The sequence below is a fragment of the Bidens hawaiensis genome, unplaced genomic scaffold, assembly GCF_021521415.1.
Source record: "Bidens hawaiensis isolate Kalapana, Puna unplaced genomic scaffold, B.hawaiensis_p1.1 tig00005653_1, whole genome shotgun sequence".
NCBI lineage: Eukaryota > Viridiplantae > Streptophyta > Magnoliopsida > Asterales > Asteraceae > Bidens > Bidens hawaiensis.
In genome coordinates this window covers 102,410-121,401 of record NW_027491368.1, presented here as the reverse complement: position 1 = coordinate 121,401, position 18,992 = coordinate 102,410, and positions in this window count along the sequence as shown.

Genomic DNA, 18,992 nt, shown 5'->3' with positions numbered 1-18,992 from the left:
TAACAGGTATAACGGCTAAGATGTCACACCCCAACCTACGGCGGAAATGTCGGGGCAATGATTGCTGACAGCTTTTCAAAGGTTACTATCAGGCAATATTTAAATTACAATATCTATTAATTGAATTCAATTAACAAATAAATAAAAATACAAACAAGTACATAATTTATACAACAATACAAATTTTATACTTCTTGATTAATATATTCTTCTAACTAAAGTCTTTACTAAGTCTTCACCAACCTGCATTAAATTCTTACGATAACCTGTATATGCGTATAAAATAGAATTTTGTCAACAACACATGTTGAGTGAGCAACACACTAGTTTAGTTGTACATATAGTATATATAACAAAAAATATGTAGCTGCAACAAGTCATATGAGAATAACAAAATAACCAAATGAGCAAGTATAACAAGTATAACTGAGATGTCGAGAAGCACAAAGGCTAACGACTGGCGTATGATCATACTATTATGAGATTATGTTGGACCTCTCCGAATGCGGTTCACGTAAAGCATGTAAGCACATAAACAAGTAAGGCATAAGTTGTTAACACATAAGACAATAGTTGCAGTTTTGAGTATAAGTATATATGAGAAATATAAGTTTTACGCATATGTCCACAAAACAGTATGAAAACGAGTAAAAATAGGGGAATGTGGTACTCACCTGATCGAGAAAGCAAACGAGATAAACAAAGATACAAAACGTCACTTCTTTCGAGATTGTCCAACGGAAAATCCAAAGCAAGAGTTATGACGATAAGTAATTATGAACTTAAAATTCAAATGCTAATCAAAGACGTTCGAGATTCGATGAGGTTCGGAATTTGATGATCGAGTGAACTCTTACAAAGGCTATTTATTTCATTATTTTATTATAAATTTCATCATCAAGTTTTATCGTAAATAATATGATTTAATTATATAAATGCCTAAAATACTTAAATAAATATTCGTAAAATTGTGGGTATACTATATAAATAGATTTGTTTTTAAATGATTATTTGAAAATAAAAAAATACGTTTTATATATGTTTATGTATATTATTAACCAAGATTTCTTTTAAATAAATATTGTAAATAATAAATAATAAATAATAATCATTTTGTAAAACACTTGATTTTATACAATATGTTAAGTAACGGGATATTCTAGATATATATACCCAGTTTTTATAAATTAAAACATTTATCAATTAATAACTAAATATATGTGTATATATATATTTATTTATATAGGGTTTTAACCATGTTTCGAAACGTGACAAGTTAATATGATGGTTTTTTGTAAAAATATCGATTAATTATTATGTTTTAATTATTCAATAAACTAGTTAAACAAGCTGTCCAAAAAATAAAACATCCTAAAACTGTTGCCGGGATTCGAACTTGAGATGATGGCCGGCATAATCAAACAACACCACCCTAGCCAACTAGGCTAGGGTGCTAGTTGAATATAACTCGAATCTGAATTAACATAAGTACACAGTTAAAATGCGCATATTTTACAAACCCTATGATCATCAATCATGTTATCCCGATTATGATCGATTAGTTTAGGTTAGGGCTATTATAGAACGAATTTATACGAACATAACCATGTGATTAATTACCTGCTACGATGATGAATGATGGTGCAGTGACGAGACAAGCCTCGGCCTGCAAACGGCCTCAACGAGCAACCATCAGCCGGTGATAATACAATTGAGTCTAGGGGTTTAATTTGCGAAGCTATGGAGGTTGCGCAGACATGAGGAATTGAATTATTATACCCAGATCAAATATATCATAGTCTAGGTTATGAACAGTTTTGGTAAGTTAATCAATACGAATCAAAACGACTATAGTTTCCTAATTCACAGGTCAGCAGAGACAATTAAGGCATTACAACAATTTTCCTAAATCAATTTTAGTATCAGAACGAGATTTGTGGTTCAAGAAACTTAAATGGTGATACGGGTTGCGAAAACGGGTTGGGTAAAAGGGTTTGGGTTAAAGGGTTATAGGGTTAGGATATATTATAGTATTAATTTTACAGATCATGTAGTTTAGTCCCTGAACTATAGAGATGGGAACATAATAAGGTTGTAGTTTAGTTTTGGGTTAAAATTACCAAAATGTGAAAGTTATAAATATGTAATATATAAATAATTTATTAATAATATAATAATAATCAAACAACTCAATAAACGTGATATTTTATTTGAAATAACCCGAATGTTGAAATGTGTCGGGTATTTATATAAATTCAAAACCCGAGTTGTTACATAAGAGACCAAGTCTACCTATTTATTCGCCAGTTCATGAATTTTAGCACGTGGTCAAAGAGTAGCAACGGATCATGGAGAAATGGCGGAATTGTAGGAATATTAGTTAGCTTATTTCTTGTATATAATGAGCTATGATCGGCTTAGGAAACAAACACTTTACCCATTACAATTCGTAGAGATTCTCTAGTTGCTATCACTCACACTTGGCTACATTTGTAATCACCGATCATAAGCTACATATTTGTAATGTCCTTTTTTGATTAATATATTGGTGATTGAGAATTGTCATCACCTGGGGTTTTTGTGTCGTCGATCATCATCCAATCAAGGGCTTTTCCTCGTATCAAATTTATGTGTTCATATTTATTTCGTTTACATAATTACCATTGTTATACAAGCACTCTATGTAACAACTCGGACTTTCCATTCAAGGATTTTAAGCCGTAACCCGACCCGCTTTTAAATTCGGGAAGTATACCAAGAAAATATCACGTTATTCGAGATAATATTAGTTTATAGATATTTGGTATTATATTTATTTAATATATATAAAAAAACATCTTTGATTTATGTTCATTTCTAAGCCTAAAATATACTATAACTCTATTTTGTTCCCTTCTCCATACTTGAGGGACTAATCAGCAAAACTACCAAATTTATATATTATATTATACCCAAATTCAGTATCCCACACCCTGGACCGGAATTAATTACCTGTATACCCGTTTATCAACTTGAGCCACATTTCTCGTAATAAACTTGGTAACTGAATCATGTTTGTGATATCCCTTGCTATAACGAGCCCCACAGACTTCAGTAATTAGGAAATTGACATCTTCTTGATATGTATTGTTATAATTATAAACCATCTTAAGTAAAAATTGGGTTTATACATTGAGAGGTCGTTATATCACAATTAAATTAACCCATACCATCCTTGTTCCATCGCGAAGTATACCCCCATATTAAATTATATTACCCTTGTCTGCAATCGGAGTTCTTCTTCTCTTCCTGGCCGTCTACGTATCGATCAAATTAAACCTCTTTACAACCCAAATTTAATATTAACCCTAACGTTAATTTAATTAACACTTAACGGATGAGTGGATTATTACTCTAGGATTTGTTCTTGATTGGGTTGAGTTTGGAGCTGCAGGGTTTAAACATCATGTTATGGGTAATAACCAACTAAACCCCCTAGCCCAGTGGCTAGGGGTGTGCGTATATGTCGCCGTACCGGCCACTGGCCCGGGTTAGAGTCCCGGCCAGCCCTTTAATTTATTTTTTTAACAAATTTTGTTGTTATTTTAATCTTAATGAAGCATAAATTAATATTATAATACAATAAAATCATGATCTGTTTATATTTTTGTTAAAAGTCGACACTTTAACTTGTCACATTTTAAAACTTTTGTTAAAACCATATATATGTATATATTTATATATATATGTATGTTTATGTAATATATTAGTAAGGGTTTTGTTTATTTAAAATACATGATTTGAATAGTATTAAACCTTATTATGTTATATAATTATTAAGTATTTTATAAAAAAAATTTAGTTATATAACTATTATTGATTATTTACATTATGTATTTAAAAGAAAGCTTTAGTAGCAGCAGTAGCAGCAGCAGCAGCAGTAGCAGTAGCAGTAACAGTAGCAGTAGCAGTAGCAGCAGTAGTAGTAGCAGTAACGTATATAAAATACATTTAACGTATTTTTAGTTCAAAATAAATAACTAAAACGAATTTTGTTATATAAACTATGAAATCTTTCTAGATGAATATTTAAGTATTCTTACGTATTTTGTATAATTTACATTATGTTATTTAAGATAGACTTGATAAATAAAAGTTGGATTTCAAAGTAATAAAATTAATAATAATTTAAAGTAATATTTTATTCGCAAGAACAATCGATATCAAATCCTGAGCCTCTATCTAGTTTTAGTTTCGTTATTACATTTATATTTATTTTCCTCAATTATTGTAACTAGGATTCTCGTCGGTAAATCCCGAAGAGTTTGTCTTACAGCTTTCTTACATATTCATTATCTCTTGCTTATCTACTAAGGTGAGTATTTCACTACCCTCTTTTACTTATTTTAACCGTTTTGGGGACATATACGTTTGTATTATATAGTATTCAAACGTGTAACACCCCGGCTAAAGCGGAATACACCCGAGTATGACGTACAGATTGCCCAAAACACATGTGACACTATTAAGTGACAATATTATCATTAATTTATTTTAAAATTTTGTACACAAGTTTGTAACAACAAATACAAGGAAAATACAAGAACAATTAACAATTTGTCCATTTATTAATATAACCTAAGTACTAATGTCTTCGTCATGGCAGCGTTCTCTAAATAAGGTACCTGTAGCATATATATAAAATAATGTCAACTAAATGAATAGTTGGTGAATTCGCGCAAGTTTTGATATAAGTACATAAAATCATACAATTCCTTGAACAAGTGTAAATGAGCAATTAAGGTCCTTTCCAGCTGGGATTGTGCACCAGTGTACTCAGATAATAGCGCAAGTAAGTGTCTTTTCCGTTGGTAAAAACCAACGTACTCGGATCGGGGGTCCCTATTCCACTCATAACATGGAGGTCCTGAGTGCATAGGGGGTCGTATGATCATACTTAATGAGGAAACCATGAGCACGTAATCTTTGAGCAAATAAGCAAATAAACACACAAGTCCATGTAACGAATTGTAGTTTGTAAATAAGAAAACAAAATTGTAATGTTGATAGGATATATATGATACCCCCAAATTGCGTAAAAGCGTTAAAAAGGGGTGTGAGAAACTCACCTTGAAGTTGAAGACAAACTTGAAATAAAACCGAAAGTGCTTAAATGAAACCGAAGCAATTGAACGTCACGAACTAGAATTAAAAGTACAAAATTAATTATTACTAACGACTTAAAAAGTAAATAGATCGTGTTGTCGGGAATTATAAGTGTTGAATGTATATTTTATTATGGAGTTGGATATTATAATATGATTTTATACATTAACGAATTTTAACGAATTTATTAATAAATTGTTAATTTAATATTAGTTTAAATTACGAGATTAATATCAAGTTTGAATATTATAAATGGTTATGGAAATATTGGTGTTAACGATATATTTTATTTTGGATGTTAACGAATTATAAAGTTTAACGAAAGATACATAATTTATATAATTTTAACGAGTGTAAAACGAATTTGTAGAGTTTAAAAGATTGGCATGTTTTTAGGTGACAAATCATATATATGATTTAGAAACTAATTTTATTTTACTTAATATCATTTCATTTGATTTATATATTTTTTTATAAATTTTATTTGATTTGTTATATAATAGGAAAAGTCTAAAAAAGAAAAAAAAAAACAAAAAAGAGGCCTGACCCGGGTTCAAACCCGGGTCCTTCAGCCCACAAACACAAGAACTAACCACTAGACCAGAAGGTTGTTTGTTAATAGATCAAAACAGAAAGTTTATAAATTATAACCTAGGTTCATCATCTTCCTCAAACAAACCCTAAGATTCAAACCTGATATTCTGTTCCATGTTTGATCAATTAAGTTTAGGGGTTTTATTAGTCGCTTAAAAACAATACAAATACATGTAATTTTTACCTATAACTGTGCCGGAATGATGGAGAATGGAACCTCGCCGGAAAACGAACTTGAAATATTGTTACGAGTTATAGAGAGTGTTGGAGGCTTAAAAAGTTGTTGGTGCAAGTTTAGTCAATACCTGGCGTCCTATTTATACTAGAAATTGAAGACTTATCATTTAACTTGGTCGTTAATTCGTTGTAATTACTTTCAGCCGTTCTTGCGTCTATACGGGTCGATTAAACTTTAATTACGAGTTATAATAACAATTTAATGGGTCATTAACATAGCTCGGTCCAGATCTAAGGTCATTATATGATTTAATTGTGATAAAAACGCGTTAAAATACGTATACGAGGCTCGCCGGAGCCGAATTCCGGCGGCCGGAATGATTCGACGGAAAGACGGGGTAACAGGGACAGGGGGCTGGGTTAAAGTTTATTTATTATTATATTTTAAATGTATACCTTTCAACTTTCATATTGCATTAAAACAGAATTTAAAATATATTTACATACGAAACCTTGTACTTTGAAATGTTATAAAACGAGATAATTGTTTATAAACTTGGATGTGCTTGCATATTATACTTGGCTAGTTTGGGACTCGTTTAATTAAGCATGTTAGAACTTGGAGTTTCGATATTGAACAATACGAAATATAAAAACAACAAATAATGACTATAACACGTCGTAAATATTATTACATAAATAAACAATAATTATATGTATATTGTAAACGAATTATACGAATACATCGAAACATCAAAACGGGTCTGATTTTCGGGTTTGAAAAGTAACGAATGTTACAGGACTTACAGCTTTTGAAAATTTCGTCCTGAAATTAAAATAAAAATAAAAATTTTAAACAGAGAAACACTAATATTTGCAATTTTTATAAACACATAATTAAAATAATATAAGGCCGATCTTTGAATGACCCGGAAAACGCCACAAATAGAAAATGTGACAAGGACACTTATATATAGGATGTACCAACGGCATATCCACCATGCCCTTATCATATTGTATTTATCTCATTCCCCGAAATCATTCCGAATTTCGAGTTATTTCACACAATCGGACTTATTATATTTTCCATGCGAAGACTTTGATAATTACGTGTCGACCCATAATTACCTCTATCGTCGGATGGTCCATATAACTTGCTCTATTGTGTGGTTTTAAGACATAGACTTTAGATAATTAAATAAAATTCTCATATAGAACGTTGAAAATAAAGAATAATGAATTAAAAAGGCTAAAAACATTACAAAACATATTGTTAGACCATTCAGTCCAATAACAATACGAAAACACTAAGTCAAGTAAATGAAATCATCGTAGTCTGAACCAAGTAAACGAGGTTGAAAAACAAAATAAACGAGGTAATGAAATTAAAGAATGAAAACATTTGAATTATGAACATCGTAACATGTAATTGAAATAACGGGGTTGAGAATAACATGGTAAGTAAACGTAGCATTTAACCAACAAAATATGAACATGTGAATTGATAACGCATTGGGTTCGAGAATAGCTTAGTTAAACAAAAGTTTTAAGTATCAAAATATCATGATGTTTAACGAATGGAAAACTCCGAATTAATTGCAGTGCAATTAACGATAACATTGGGATGAAATAAAGTGAACATTACAACATATAAATTAATAATTTGAAATAAAACGGATAAACGAAATTCTATTGTCACAATATTAAAATCCATTAAATTTGTGAGAGAAAAGTTCCAATAGCAACCTTGATTTTATCAAAGTAAATAACTAAAATTTCGAAATCAAAATAAAGCATGTGTTCCAAATGAAATCAAGAAAAAAAAATGGCTCAAATAAAACATTGAGTGGAGGAGAAGTGCACGAATAAACAAAACAATTTGCGTAAAAATATAACATAACATAAACTCGGCATGTACATGGGACACAATCCCGGTTCTAAGTAAACAAATTTGTTTGGAGAGAACCGGTCACCGATAATAACATGTAGAAATAAAATGAAAATACGGTTTCTATTAGGTAACTATATACACATACATGTTCATAGTCCCAATTTTCACTTAACGGTTACGTTGATGGGAAATTGGTAATCGATTCTCAGGTAACAAACGTAAACCGATTTACAAAATGCGAGTAAGGATGATGTGCGAATTTCCGTTTCTTAACATACAAACGAATATGGATCAAAGATCAATGAACAATCGAAATAAACTTTGTAAACAATATTCTAAAGAAGTAGATATAAAAGTCACTTTGGGTACGTCCGAAATATATACGTGAAGGAGAAGTTAAAGAAAAAATGCAGCGTGTGACGTCTGTTTTCTCGAGTGTTGTTTTGTGGTATGAAAGTTGACATGGGAGGTGGTGCTATGATTTCTTAGCCGAAACTCATTGGCGTTAACGGAGGGGAAAGAAAGAAGGGATAATTTAAATTTTCGAAAATTGGTTGTATATCGTGATGCTTTTAAATCTCATGGTGAAATAATATTTATACTATTCTATTCAGGCAAAAAGTTTTTTTTAGCAATCGCTAAGACTTGCAAATTTTATGAAATTTTAATCGTAAAGACAAATATTTTCTTTTGGCCGGCGACCTAGGAACAAAAATGATTGTCAGATTACCTGACTTGTTGAATGAAAAATAGTCCCAAAGGCTTAGGACTTGTTTGAAACAAAAATTTTACTTTAAATATATTATTTGGAAGAATAATTATCATATTAATAGTAGTGATGACGATTCTACTGGTAAAAGAAATATTACTAATAATGGTAATAATAATAATAATGATGATGATGATGATGATGATGATGATGATGATGATGATGATGATGATAATAATAATAACATTAGTAATAATAATATTGATAGAGATAATGAATTACTTGAATTGGTTTGAAATCATTTTTAAAGAAAATTTATTTGATTGAAAATTAAATATCCATAGTAACCACAGGATTGTGTTAGTAAAAGAAATAAAATATGCAAAATAAAATATAGTCGATTTGGATGGGTTTGTAAAATCTAATTGTTGAAACTGAAAAATCGATTAGAATAGACGAGGGACACGAGGTAAGGTATTGCATGGCGGAAACAAGTTAGGCATTCCAAAGTATAGCGGGTGTGCTAGGGTCACCACAATGATAGTAAGTTTAAAGCATGTGGTTAAACATATGATTGAGACAAATGGTTAGGTACAGGTCTTGCAGATGGGTGAGTGGCGTTGAGTTTGGGTGGGTTTTAGCAATAAGTGGTAATTGAATCTACCACAGATTGAAGTATATCAATGTTTCAAGGAAGTAAAGTTGTGGGATTTACACATACTATACAAAGGGAAAGTTTATGTGAGAGACTTTTCGGTTGGGTTTGGTTTCAGTTTCCAAGAATGGTGCTGGGTTTGAGTTTTAATTTACTATAGCGATGAAGGTGGGTGCGGTCAAACGTGGGGTGATCGGAATCGCGGAGTCCATTTGCATGATAACTTGAATTGTCATTTTGTGAGTTGAGTGTAACAACTAGGAAAACAAGAAGGCATGATACGAAACATGAAGAATTCACGTGACTTTGGACGTAAGTATGAAAACGACTACTATATACATCAATGAAAACAAGTAAAGAAAAGAAATTGTATGAAACCAATTTGGAATCGAAATTGGAATTCCCATGAAACGTCATGAGTTTCCACCTTTCAATAAACGAAAACCTCATAAATTATTGAATAATCATATGGAAAGAGTATTAAACATAACAATAAATAGTGATCGAATTGAAAATCGAGTGTTCATGAACATGATTTTTCGATTTTTTTTTCAATTCTAAAACATAATAGTAAACGAATATAGTAATAGGGTAATCGAAAATTTGACCATTCATGTATCACCGTGACTTTTCGAATTTTCAATTCTAAAACGTAGTAGTAAATGAATAAAATAATATAGTAATCAAATCGAAATTCAACCATTTATGTATCACCATAACTTTTTGAATTTTCATTTGTAAAACATAATAGTAAAATAATAAAGTAATCGTTTGAAATTCGGTTATTACTTTTCGAACTTTTAAAATTTTAAGCCGTAAATGAACGTATAAATAAAGAAAACGTACCACAAAATTTTTAAACTTAACTATTCTCGTATAAAAATGCGCAATTAAATCAAACCGAAAGCTGGGTATTCGTGTACAGACTTCCAGTTAAAGCACATTGTAAAACATACAGGAGTGCAACCATATTCTTTTTCAGAAAGAGTACATGGTCACGTTTGAAAACTTAAAGTTGCGATTCATATGGTGTTGAAAGTGGTATGCTTTGGCTTAATAGAGTTCATGCTCTTTCCTAACTCTCCAGGTAAGCAACCGGGTCCCGCGTCTGATAGGGATTTATACGCATTGCTTATCCTTAGGTTTCAATAACCTTGGTGTCAAGAGTTTTGGAAAACAGGCACGTCCCCCTTACAGTTTACTACATACCCGCCATAACGAACCATCTTTAAGAGGAAGAAATATCGGGCAACCAAAAATAGAAAATCTAATTATTGAAATTGAAAATCTTTGCGTTAGGCATAAGCCTTGGGCTTGTGTGTGCTTTTGTAATTGAAGTAATTGAATCATCAGTATAATAGTATTTGTGTACATGAGGCATAAACAAATAAATAATAACCAAATAATGTGCATTGAACAATCAAATTAGGCTCACATAATTTTTAATCATGCAACCTAAACAATTAAGCAAATAACCTATAACCAACTAGAACACTACGTCTAAAGTCCTATCTTATTGTCACATCTTTGATACCAATCTGTAACACCCCGGCTAAAGCGGAATACGCCCGAGTGTGACGTAAAGATTGCCCAAAATACATGTGGCACTATTAAGTGACAATATTATCATTAATTTATTTAAACATTTTGTACACAAGTTTGTAACAACAAATACAAGGAAAATACAAGAACAATTAACAATTTGTCCATTTATTAATATAACCTAAGTACTAATGTCTTCGTCATGGAAGCGTTCTCTAAATAAGGTACCTGTAGCATATATATAAAATAATGTCAAATAAATGAATAGTTGGTGAGTTCACACAAGTTTTGATATAAGTACATAAAAATCATACAATTCCATGAACAAGTGTAAATGAGCAATTAAGGTCCTTTCCAGCTGGGATTTTGCACCAGTGTACTCAAATAATAGCGCAAGTGTCTTTTCCGTTGGTAACAACCAACGTACTCGGATCAGGGGTCCATATTCCACTCATAACATCGAGAACCTGAGTGCATAGTATGATCATACTTAATGAGGAAACCATGAGCACGTAATCTTTGAGAAAATAAGCAAATAAACACACAAGTCCATGTAAGGAATTGTAGTTTGTAAATAGGAAAACAAAATTGTAATGTTGATAGGATATATATGCTACCCCAAAATACGTAAAAGCGTTAAAAAGGGGGTGTGAGAAACTCACCTTGAAGTTGAAAACAAACTTGAAATAAAACCGAAAGTGCGTAAATGAAACCGAAGCAATTGAACGTCACGAACTAGAATTAAAAGTACAAAATTAATTATTACAAATGACTTAAAAAGTAAATAGATCGAGTTGTCGGGAATTAGAAGTGTTGAATGTATATTTTATTATGGAGTTGGATATTATAATATGATTTTATACATTAACAAATTTTAACGAATTTATTAATAAATTGTTAATTTAATACTAGTTTAAATTACGAGATTAATATCAAGTTTGAATATTATGAATGGTTACGGAAATATTGGTGTTAACGATATATTTTATATTGGATGTTAACGAATTATAAAGTTTAACGAAAGATACATAAATTATATAATTTTAACGAGTGTAAAACGAATTTGTAGAGTTTGAAAGATTGGTTTTTAGGTGACAAATCATATATATGATTTAGAAACTAATTTTATTTTACTTAATATCATTTCATTTGATTTATATATTTTTTTATAAATTTTATTTGATTTGTTATATAATAGGAAAAGTCTAAAAAAGAAAACAACAAAAAAAGAGGCCTGACCCGGGTTCGAACCCGGGTCCTTCAGCCCACAAACAAAAGAACTAACCACTAGACTAGAAGGTTGTTTGTTAATAGATCAAAACATAAGGTTTATAAATTATAACCTAGGTTCATCATCTTTCTCATACAAACCCTAAGATTCAAACCTGATATTCCGTTCCATGTTTGATCAATTAAGTTTAGGGGTTTTATTATTCGCTTAAAAACAATACAAATACATGTAATTTTTACCTCTAACTGTGCCGGAATGATGGAGAATGGAACCTCGCCGGAAAGATTGTTACGAGTTATAGAGAGTGTTTGAGGCTTAAAAAGTTGTTGGTGCAAGTTTAGTCAATACCTGGCGTCCTATTTATACTAGAAATTGAAGACTTATCGTTTAACTTGGTCGTTAATGCGTTGTAATTACTTTCAGCCGTTCTTGCGTCGATAAGGGTCGATTAAACTTTAATTACAAGTTATAATAATAATTTAATGGGTCATTAACATAGCTCGGTCCAGATCTAACGTCATTATATGATTTAATTGTGATAAAAACGCGTTAAAATAGGTATACGAGGCTCGCCGTAGCCGAATTCCGGCGGCCGAAATGGTTCGACGGAAAGACGGGGTAACAGGGACGGGGGGGCTAGGTTAAAATTTATTTATTATTATATTTTAAATGTATTTTACTCTTTTGACCCCTCAACTTTCATATTGCTTTAAAACAGAATTTAAAATATATTTACATACGAAACCTTGTACTTTGAATTGTTATAAAACGAGATAATTGTTTATAAACTTGGATGTGCTTGCGTATTATACTAGGCTAGTTTGGGACTCGTTTAATTAAGCATGTTAGAACTTGGAGTTTCGTTATTGAACAATACGAAATATAAAAACAACAAATAATGACTATAACATGTCGTAAATATTATTATATAAATAAACAATAATTATATGTATATTGTAAACGAATTATACGAATACATCGAAACATCAAAACGGGTCGGATTTTCGGGTTTGAAAAGTAACGATTGTTACAAAACGCAATTGTTTATCCTTGTGTGTTTATCAGTCTGCCTAACTTACTATTTGCTTACTTGTTTTATTTGAACGCTATTTGCTTACTTCGGCAACCGATGTCCATTTTTATGGCCCGGTTTAGTCCTTGCTTGGTAACCAATGTCCATTTATATGGATTGGTTGAGCTCTTTTTTATGGTTTGTTTGATTGTTATGTGCTATGTCTTAACTGTATATCTCACAGGAACAGTTTGCATTTTTACTTATTATTACTATAGTGTCTCAAATCTGGTGTTATACTCACTCAACCTTGTGTTGACAAAACCTAGTGTATTTTTAATGCATATACAGGTTGTCGCCTGATGTGATGTTCAATCAAGATTGGAAAAACTTAGGATTTCAAGATAGAGAAAAATAAACAAAAGTTTTAAATTTCTGGTATATGTTTGTTAGTTAACTTATTTTATGAAACTTTGTATTGAATATTTGGTTGTATTTTAATTTAACTTAATAGATAATAAAATTTTCAATATTGCGTAATAGTACCTTGAGAGATATGGCCAATCATGCCCTGGCATTTCCGCCGTAGGTTGGGGTGTGACAATCTACCTCACAAAATAATATTTGTGACACTTATCCATAAACCTATTGTTGACCAAAACAAAACCATAACGAAAAGCATAATCCAAATAAAATGAAACATCAACAGAGGTTCATCGATAGCCTATGCAGTCCATAATGTTTAGCCTAGAATCGAGAAATAGAAAAAAACAATCAATGAGGAAAACATGGTGAAAAATAGTAGAAACAAAATATTAAAGGCGATAAAACCCGTAGTCTTCGATCTTGATCAAATAGAATATCACTGAATAATTTCTTGCATTCAAATTCGCCGAATTATGCAATCCTAAGCTCCAAGAAACTCCAAATTCGGCTGGTAATCATAGGGTATTTTTCAGGTTAAGGTTAAGGGTGTTTATATAGTGCAACTGGGCCTTAAACCTTACAAAATACGGAACCATCTAGAATTTTTGATCTAGGCGCTACGCGGTCAAGTAATGAGTTTCTGGCCACACAACATGGCTTGCTCAAGGCTGCCCGTTAGCCGGCCGGACCGGCTGGTTCTTCCAGTTCAATCCCGATTCATCTCGGTTCCTCGTTTTAGCTCATTTTAACTCGATTTTCGCTCTTTTCAACCACGTTCAACTTCCAGAACCTACAAAACACAAATATGTTTGTAGTATACAAATCTTAACGAAAAACGAACAAAACTAATAAAATAATACACTAAATATACATGGGAAATATATATATATATATATATATATATATATATATATATATCATTATATTAGCTATCCATACTGACTATCTTCTTCGGTCTCATCCTTAGTTTGAGTCTAAACATGTAAGGATGCTTAAATCTCTTAAACTTTTGATCTGATACCGACTTGTAAGGCACCGGACTCGGGCACCTCACTTTAACATTGGATTTACTCATAAACTCAGTTTGTTACAGCGGAAGCATATACAATTTACAGTGGAAACTAAAACTTTTACATTTCACTTCCTTCTACAATTAGTCTTTAATATGGATAGCCTTATATGCACCTCAAGCTCTCCACGTCATCAACCATATATGCGTGCATACTAAAAGTCAGTTACACGCTGAGTGAGTTCTGGCTTTATTCTAGCTTGATTCTTTGCACTTAAACAGCTTTTATAAATATCCACAGGAGGAACATTACATGATATCTTTTAAAAGAACATTTACTATTATTCATGCAAGGAACCTAGAACCTAAGGATACCGTGTATTATCCATAGAGTGGACACTTTGTATTATCCATAGAAAGAGCAATGTGTATTATCGATAGAAGAAACACTATATATTATCCATAGAAGGAACATTGTTTATTATCCATACAAAACCCTATGTATTATCCATAGAAGAAACAATGTTTATTATCCATACAAAACCCTATGTATTATCCATAGAAGAAACAATGTTTATTATCCATATAAGGAACATCTATAGAATAAATAGTGTTTATTATCCATACAAGGAACATCTACTTAATTATATAATATCCCATTAAGGAACGCTAACTATTATCCATGTAAGGAACCTATGTACCCAGTAGAAAACATTAACCTTACACACTTTATTTCACGACACGTGTAAAATCTGAATATTTGTTCACACACCAACAAATTAGTTGATACGCGTGAATGTGATTATGTGTTTATTTTGTTATGGTTGTTGGTATCTCATCCTTATTAGTATGATCATACGCCAATGGAGTAACTCGGCCCATTGGGATGAGAGAAATGACCCTTTTATATTATTGTTACATTAATTGTTGTAATTCATGTTTATCGAAAGGAATTGTCATTTTTAATATTATTATATATAAAAATTGTGATTATTTGCTCAACTTTATGTTGACAAACCTATATATTTTCACACATGACGCGGGTAGGTATTTGGGATGAAGAAAGAAGTTAAAGAATAGATGATACCTTAGGTTGTATGATATATAAAGAAAAAAATTTATTTTTAAGTTTTTGATTGTAATGTTATTTTCTTTTGAGACAGTGTTTGTGCTTTGCGTACTTGATATATGAAATGAATAATTTAGATATTGACACGTGTAATTACTTTAGTGTCTTATAAGTTGTGATACAATATTGTCGCACCCGGCATGTTCCGCGTAGGTTGGGGTGTGACAAAAATCTCGTGATTACTTAGTCAACCTTTTGTAGACAAATATATTCTACTTTGTACGCATATTGTAGGTTAGCATATGGTTTGAAGTGAAGGTGAAGATCACTTAACACGAACTAGGCTATTTAAATAAAGAGATAATTTGTTTAGATATTTTGGTTATTTGTTTCTAGATTTATTTGTAATTCTTTTTGAATACTGTGTACTTGATTTGAATTTAATAAAATAACTAGATATTGTCACTAATATTGTTATGTTAGTGCCTTGTGAGCTATGAGCAATCAGTTCACTCCCCGGTATTTTTACCTTAAGCTGGGGTGTAACAGATTGGTATCAGAGTCGAAGGCTATAGGGTAGGTCGTTAAAAATTGCCTAGTAAAATGCTTAGGACCCTATACGTGATTTTGTGTGACCTTATGTGTTTTATTTAGTTGTTTACGTCTTATTAGATATTTATTTTATTATATAATCATGTACACATAGACACAAACTCCGAGGCTATGCCTCACTCTCAAAATATTTTCTCTCTTGAATATTTTTATAAAATCTTACATTTCTTTTATTTGATTTTAATTACGGGAAATTCCATAATAATTCCCATTATTTGTTATTATTTTACTCTTTCTCCTTAAAGCAAGAGAGTTTGATTAGTTCCCGTAATAACTAAAAGGGGGAGAAACTGTGAGTCGGGCATTACCATAGTATTTGAACCTATAGGCCAAAACGGAACATATGATATGCAAGCGGAACTTCAAGTGGTCAATGTAACCAATGTGATGGTTACCTTCTTTAAATTATCAAACCAAATCCACGGTGATTTCGTGGCTAAATTCAGAAATTCAAATTATTTTATATTATTATTTTAAAATTTTTAATTGGATGAAAAACACATGGCAAGCCATAGACACTCCAACTATCCATTTTCTCAACCCGTTTTGATTATGATGTTTTGTTGTAGCATTATAATCTATAATGCTTGCAAATTGTTTTTTTCTAAATGCTAAAATATGAATGCTAAAGTGTTATTAGATATCATTTAGGGTTGTAGTTGATTCAACACTCAATGTAGTTGTTATTTTAGGTTTAAGATTTGATTATGTCTATTGCAAATTGTGAAATCCTAAAGTCTGAAATCCACGACTTTAGGTTCTTTACATTTTTTCTACTAATGTTATTTTGAAGAATACGTTACGGTAAGGCGAGCTGGGGTCATAAATGTTGAAGAAGGAATAGACGACTCCATAAAAAGAATGAAACTTACAAGAGAAAACCACATCAAAGATCATGTCAAGCACTCATAACGGAATATCAAGTTCTACATATTCAAGGACGTGCATTCGTTTGAGGGGGAGCATTATACTTGTTGCACTCTTTTATCCCTTGACTAAGATTTGTCCCACTTGGATTTCTTAGCAAGGTTTTTAATGAGACAACAAAATTGATCCGGTAGTATCAATTTAATTTACTGGTCCTGAACTATCAACTTAGCATCATCCTAAAGTATGACGTTAGTGTGTATAATAGAATGTAATATATCTGAGGGGCTATTGTGAAACACTCTGTTTAATGCACTTAATACGAACATTATACCCCATTAGTATCACATTCATTATAGAGTCGGTTTCAATCTCTATGTCTATATATATAGGTCTCTTGTAAATGGTTATATGTACACACGAATAAAATGTTTCTCCCTCTATTTTCTCTAGATTTCAACATTGGTGACTTTTTTTGTTTTTTTTTTTTTTTTTTTTGGTTGAAAAAAAGTTATTTTGTATTTGTATGTTATAATATTATGGGTAGGTGCCAAATAAGTGAGGAGACATTTATATATATTGCAAATACTACTAAAATATAATAAGATTTGTTCTGATCAGGACATGATGACTGACACTTGGTTCCGACGGGGACAAGATTATTACAATAGACTCACAACCTCATATATATAACCTAAAAGGTAGGAACCTAGCGTACAAAGGGATATATGGCCTTTATTTATTGGTTATAAAAAAAAGATATAGTGACAGGTAATAGGTTATGAACCTACCATACAAGTTATGAACCTACCATGCGCATTTTGAAGAACATATGGGAATTTTTTTGGATCGTGGACATCTGTTTGACTTCCATATTAAGAGTGGACATATTGAGGATTTTCCCTTTATAGTGTCTATCTAATAAAAATAAGGATATTGATTTTAAATAGTCTCAACTATGCCCTATTGACAAATAGCAGTCTCAACTTTCAACTTGGCTGGTGGAGCGTGAGATAGAATTCCAGATAGACTTAATACCAGAAGTATTCCCTGTTGTGTGCGACTATCCAAAAGTGTTCCCTGAGTGCTCCTGTTGTGTCCGACTATCCTGAAGTGTTCTTGTTGTGTGCGAATATCCAGAAGTGTTCCCTGGGGACCTTCCGAGGTTGCCACCGGAGCGTGAGATAGAATTCCAGATAGACTTAATACCAGGAGCCCAGCCCATCGCGAAAGCACCTTACCGCCCGGCGCCATCCGAGATGAAAGAATTGATGTCCCAACTACAAGAACTCCTCGATAAAGGCTTTATAAGACTGAGTGTGTCCCCGTGGAGTGCACCAGTGTTGTTTGTCAAGAAGAAGGATGGAAGCATGAGAATGTGCATAGACTATCATGAGTTGAACAAGCTTACGGTTAAGAATATATATCCGTTGCCACGGATTGATGATTTGTTTGATCAACTACAAGGTTCAAGCTGGTTCTCACGGATAGACATTAGATCAGGCTATCATCAGCTGAAGGTGAAAGAGGCAGACATCCCTAAAACAGTGTTTCGAACGCGTTATGGATGGTACTAGTTCCTAGTGATGTCATTCGGTCCAACGAATGCTCCAGCGGCATTTATGGACATGATGAATAGGGTATGTCGGTCGATGTTAGACAAGTCAGTCATCGTTTTTATTGATGATATTTATTTATTCAAAGAGCGAGTCTAATCATGCTAAGCATTTAAGAGATGTATTGGAGATTTTGAAGGAAGAGAAGTTGTGTGCTAAGTTTTCAAAATGTGCATTTTGGTTACGAGAAGTGCAGTTTCTTGGGCACGTGATAATTTCAAAAGGGATTACCGTGGACCCAGCTAATATTGAGGTGATAACAAACTGGAAGACTCCGCAAAACCCGACTAATATACGAAGTTTCTTAGGGTTGGCTGGCTATTACAAGAGATTCATCGAAGACTTCTCTAAGATAGCCGCACCGTTGACCGAAATGACCCGAAAGACCGTAGTATTCAGTTGGGTAAGTTTCAGGGAGAAGCTTTTGAGGAATTGAA